The 5,005-nt window shown below is 35.1% G+C and overlaps 1 protein-coding gene across 4 annotated transcripts in view; it reads left to right on the top strand.

Annotated features, from left to right (window-relative positions):
• SYNCRIP (synaptotagmin binding cytoplasmic RNA interacting protein) overlaps positions 1-1,609 on the top strand; it is a 26,359-nt gene extending 24,750 nt beyond the window's left edge. For all 4 annotated transcript variants that reach the window (XM_064650039.1, XM_064650040.1, XM_064650043.1 and 1 more), the window contains exon 12: positions 1-1,609. This exon is cut by the window's left edge. The gene's annotated coding sequence lies outside the window, so the exon portion shown is untranslated.
• The last annotated feature ends 3,396 nt before the right edge of the window (positions 1,610-5,005 follow it).

A 5,005-nucleotide genomic window follows, 5' to 3' on the forward strand; every position in this document is an offset into this window, starting at 1 on the left:
TAAAGTTTTTATTTTTTTTATGTGTCATTAATATAAATGTGTGTTAGTACAGAGATCTTCTGGTTAAAAACTTAGAATCGCACACATTTCAGTATGTTTACTTGTATTTACATAATTTTTAGAATAGTGGTTGCCAATAGCCTGTATGTTTCACATTAATTTTTTTTTTTGTTATCTTAATAAACCATTTTAGTATGTTGTATGTCAATTACTGGGATAGCTGGGACATAAAGTGTAATTTAAAATTGTCAAGTATTCATTGGAATATGTAAATGTGCCTTGCCAGTTTTGAACTTTAAAACAAAGTAAGTGGACGATGGTGAAATGAGTAGTCAGTGCATAAAAGACTACCACAGTTTCATATACTGCCCTTGCTAAAGGAAAGTAACTTTTTCCTGAAATTTGAGCATAAAACTATACAGTTGCGTTAGCTTCTGAATTTTCAAATCTAGTGATAGAAATTAGACTTATGGAAAGTGGGTTTGCTAATTGTAGCCTTAAGTATAATTTTCAATTTCAATGTAATCCTTGGTGCTGGCATTCCCAGTGCCAAGGAGGTTAAATGCTCCCTTTAAAGAGGTTGCCATGCCTACTGGCACTTTTACTGTCATACGGTTTTATAAGGAACACTGTCAAGATGTGGAAACCAATTTTGAACTTGATATAAAATGAAAACACTGGGGGCTGTAGGAAAGGGAAAGCCCTCAGATTTCTTAATCTTGAAATCTCTCCATTGCTGAAAAACTTTAAACACTTGTGGGATCACAAGTGCTAGTGAATAATTGTTTTTAGTCTGGAAATGTGTTGGGGGGAATAATATGTTTATGAAATTGTAACAGTAGATGGAAGTGCATAAAAACATTGCAACTAAGGCACTGCATGTGTTGAAATTGTGGATTATATCCCTAATTTCAGCTCTCATAAAAGTATGGGGGACTATTGTTTGAAAAAAAAAGAAAAGGCAAAATTGACAGGACACTCTTTTTAATGGAATGCAAGCAATGGTGAGAGAGCAAAATACCGAGATCTTGACAGTGTTCCCTCTAATTATGAACTCAAGCCATTATAACTTTTACAATTAAATATGATTTGCACTGTTATGATATTGGTGCAGTTTTTTAGAAAAATTACCAGAAAACTAAATTGCATGTGGTGATTAATATTGTGAAAAAAAAAAAAAACTAAAATCAAAAAATGTTATTTTCAAAGCTTTAAATTTGTTTGTTTAAAGAAAAAAACATTAAGTGAAAATTCTGGTGAGAATGGGCAAGTGCATATATACAACATCAGTTTGGTTGCACTTGGGTGTTGGTAAACTTGAAATGTTCTACAGCAATAATGCATCTCTTGGGGGTGCTTTGGTGACAAGTGAACATACGACACAGTTGAAGGCAGGTGTTGACTTAATGTATTATGCTGCCTCTGTTTATTCTCGTAGGAGGCTTTCGTTACTGAAACACCTGCAAAGGTGCATAAGTAGCATAGTTCCACATTGGTTTGTAATGCGTTCCTAAATTTGAAGTCTAGTTGAATTTAATAAGAAGCCGGAAACTGCTGCTGCTTAACACTTCTGGTTTATAAACACTCCAATACACAGCTTTTTAAATTATACTCTTGTTTTAATACTCATTTTTGTTTGAAATGTTTCATATAGGACATGCAACTGTACTTCTTTTTCTTTCCAGTTTTTAAAGAGGAGATTTGTTACAACCCAGAACTTAAGTTTGTGCTTTTACTGTTGGAGGAAGGCTGTTATTACACATACTAAGATCAGTTTCTGATTATGTAAATACTATCTTAAAATCTAAAATAAGGAATACTAATTCTGTTCTTGTTGGGGGTGAGGGGTATGACATAGTCTAAAATAAACTTAGCGTCCTCTGAAGGCAGGATTCCCAACTTCAGGATAGAAATATTATATATAGCTGGAACTTTTTTTTCCCGTTGTGCCTTTGATTATTCTTCAGAGGCTTAAATTTCCTGTTCAGCCTACCAGTTCTTCCGATGCTTCCATGCATCTGTGAGGGGGGACTTTTTTTTTCAAGAAATACAACGGAAAGGCAACACGGACATAAACATACGTAACATTTTCTCAATAGAATGTGTTCAGATTGATACATTCCACAAAATTAAGACTGTTGTTCCCTAACTTGCATTAGTGAAAACTTAATGGAAAATGTTAATTATTTAAAATCGAGTAGCAAGTTTTGAAGTAGGCAGTGAGGCAGTAAACTTTACAACACAGTGTTTGGGCAATTGAAATGGGTTAAGTGCAAGCTTTAGTTTGTGTTCATTCTCTGAAGCTTATGAATCCTAACTTTGGAACTGGCTATAATGGACTTAAAAATTCTATCTTTACCAAATGAATTAACTCCAGCACCAGCACATGACACCTCTTGGCTTGGGCTGGCTAGTTGCACTAGTTGGGCAGAGGAAACTCCAGATTGTACTTTGCCATTTGCTCTGTCAGAAGAAAATGGGATGTGGCAACAGGAGAGGAGAAGGTTCCTTGATCCTTAATACAGGTAGTGGAGGGAGAAGGAATAAGTTATTGTCACTTTATAGCCATCTAGTGCAAACAAACATAATGCTTCCTAGAAGCTCTGATGTTAAAACTCTTTCTGGGAAACTGATTTAGACATAATCAACCGGTCACACTTTGCAAGTGGATAGTTACTTGTGTTATAAAATCCATGGGACAAAAGAGTGACTTTGCTTTGGTGCCCCTTTACGTTGACCGTTACAAAATACAGATTTGTTAAAAAATACCACTAGGACTAGCTTGTTAGTTTACTTGCAGTTTGGAGAGGGGTGATTGTCTCATATAATTATACCTTTTTCTTGCCAATATATAACTGGTTACTAGTTTTTTCCACTAAATATATATTTTTAAATGGCCAACTCCTGAGTGGATACTGCACAGCTGAGCTCATCTGGAAACATTGGGTTATGTGGTTATTTAAAGCTATCTTCATGAAAGCTGCTTTACATGGTCAGACTTCAGGTACCTGGTAAAAGTTTTTTTTGAAAAAGTGGGAAAAAAAAAGCATCTGTGAAGCCTAGAAAACAGAGTCATAATATGTAGGTAATAGGTAATCAAATACAGTTTGAATATTTAAAGTTTGAATCACAAAATATGTTTCGGTTTATGAAACTTAGTGTCTACTCCAAAGCCAACACTTAATATTCTAACAGTCATTTAGTTAAAACTTGGAGCGTCAAAAATCTATATTCATTAATGGTGTCAGTTCACCATGTCCGTTTGCACGGTCCGTGTGACAGTGTACTTGTTTTGGTCACTAATGTGTAGAAAAAACATTGAATCTTAGCACTTATTTTCTTTGCACTAAGGAAGTTATGAAATGCATTCTTAGTTCAGCTACACAGTCAGTAGAATAGCTTATGCCATTTGACTGAACAGAAGATAATGGTAAGTAAAAATAGACTTTCTAGCACGTAAATGACTTGCAGTACCTAAAATGCAACTTCAGTAGACTGTTTGATTCCTTATCTACAGTGATTAACCAAGGTGGTGCATTTTAACTCTTAATTTTAGTGTGTCCACTTCAATGCCAAGCATAATCTGACACCGTTTAGTGTTAAATACTTCAAATCTAAAAATGTCTTAAATGCTTCATAGATAATTCGGGATCTGTCTTTAAACTGATGGGTTATTAATCATAGTAGACACAGTCAGTCATTGAAAGCCAGGAATGGAATGGTTTAGATCCTGAGTTCCTGGTTCCAAGTGTAGTGCTTTCCGTATTGTTCTGCTATCTAAAGTAACAGTTTTCAGATTTTTTTTTTTCTCTTTAGTGGGATGAAGAATGTACCTAATTCTGTCACTTGTGGTTATTTAAAAACCGTATGACTAAATGTAGTGATTTCAGGATTAAAAAGCTTCCTTCTTGAGAATTCAACAAAGGTAATTTTACAGATGTCCCATTAATAAATCAAGGCTTTTCTTAAAGAGCAATTTCAGCATCCTTGAGAATGAAGCTGTATTACTGAACACTGTAGCCTAATATAAATAATATGTTCATTATGCAGATGTGTATCACAGTTGGAAGGTGATTTTAATATTTAATATTACAGCATTTGAGATGGCAGATAAAAATACTTAGTCCCTGCATCTGGCTATTAAAGGACGGTTCCTGTTTCAGATTGTGGTCAAAGGCTTCCTTTGGCTATTGCAATGGAATGTTTATTCTTTCAGTGCAGACAGTTGTTCTAACAAGCCAACCCATTTCCAGTCCACAATTTTCAGTAGAATTTGAGTTTTGTATGTGTGCTTAAATTGGTAATTGTAGCAGAAGACAAACCTTCAGTGACAATCAGTGGTGTGTATTTTTCATGAAGTGACCAGTGTGTACCTGCCTTAAACTAGTCTAGAGAAACTGTCCTTTTATTCAGGTTATCTACACTTTTACAGAAGTATGTTAGTTCACATTTGCTTTTGAATTAGGTGGGTGCTTAAAAACTACTTTGAAGAAAACTGACATATACTTTGTTAAAATCTGTCAGAATTGGCAGATTAAGAAATATGCTGCGGGTTTCATGCTAAGAGAAGACTAGGCTTGGATGTAAAGGGGTGGGAGGTCATAACTTCCTCTCATTGGAAGATCTGAGGTTACAACAAGCTGTAGGTGGCTTCAAGCATTAGTAGTGAGTACAATGGAAGCTGGGTTCATGCAGTTGAATAATCACTGCTGCCTTGCTCCGCTATGTTTTCATAATAATGTTAACACAACCTCTCTGGAAAAAAAAAAAATCTCGTTATGGGATTAATTCCAGTGAGATTGATCTTCCTGTTAAAAAGGGTCTGGAAGGTCTTAAATCCATTGGATTTAAAGTAACAGGTGTGGTGTTTGCCTCTTGGATTTCCATCAGTCTTACAATGGGAATGGTGTAATAAATGACACTTTTCATTTTTGTTTAATGCTACACTAACTTGAAGTTTGGTTCATTGATGTTCTGAGCCATTCAGGTGGTCATGTTTCTATCC

The sequence above is a fragment of the Pseudopipra pipra genome, chromosome 3, assembly GCF_036250125.1.
Source record: "Pseudopipra pipra isolate bDixPip1 chromosome 3, bDixPip1.hap1, whole genome shotgun sequence".
NCBI lineage: Eukaryota > Metazoa > Chordata > Aves > Passeriformes > Pipridae > Pseudopipra > Pseudopipra pipra.